The sequence below is a fragment of the Gloeophyllum trabeum genome, assembly GCF_000344685.1.
Source record: "Gloeophyllum trabeum ATCC 11539 unplaced genomic scaffold GLOTRscaffold_00011, whole genome shotgun sequence".
Lineage (NCBI taxonomy): Eukaryota > Fungi > Basidiomycota > Agaricomycetes > Gloeophyllales > Gloeophyllaceae > Gloeophyllum > Gloeophyllum trabeum.
Genome location: NW_006920420.1, coordinates 1,075,821 through 1,076,238, shown reverse-complemented (window position 1 = coordinate 1,076,238; position 418 = coordinate 1,075,821).

Genomic DNA, 418 nt, shown 5'->3' with positions numbered 1-418 from the left:
AATTTCACGCGAAATACTATCATAATTATAGTCAGAGGAGTAGTACAACATAAGGTCAATACAACAGTACGGAAAGTACAATGCGTATTTTAGGGTGTGGGATGTCGATCTCGCTATAAAAAGTATTAAACAGAGTAAGTCTTATTGTACTACTTGGAGTCCAATTTCACGCGAAATACTATCATAATTATAGTCAGAGGAGTAGTACAACATAAGGTCAATACAACAGTACGGAAAGTACAATGCGTATTTTAGGGTGTGGGATGTCGATCTCGCTATAAAAAGTATTAAACAGAGTAAGTCTTATTGTACTACTTGGAGTCCAATTTCACGCGAAATACTATCATAATTATAGTCAGAGGAGTAGTACCAACATAAGGTCAATACAACAGTACGGAAAGTACAATGCGTATTTTAG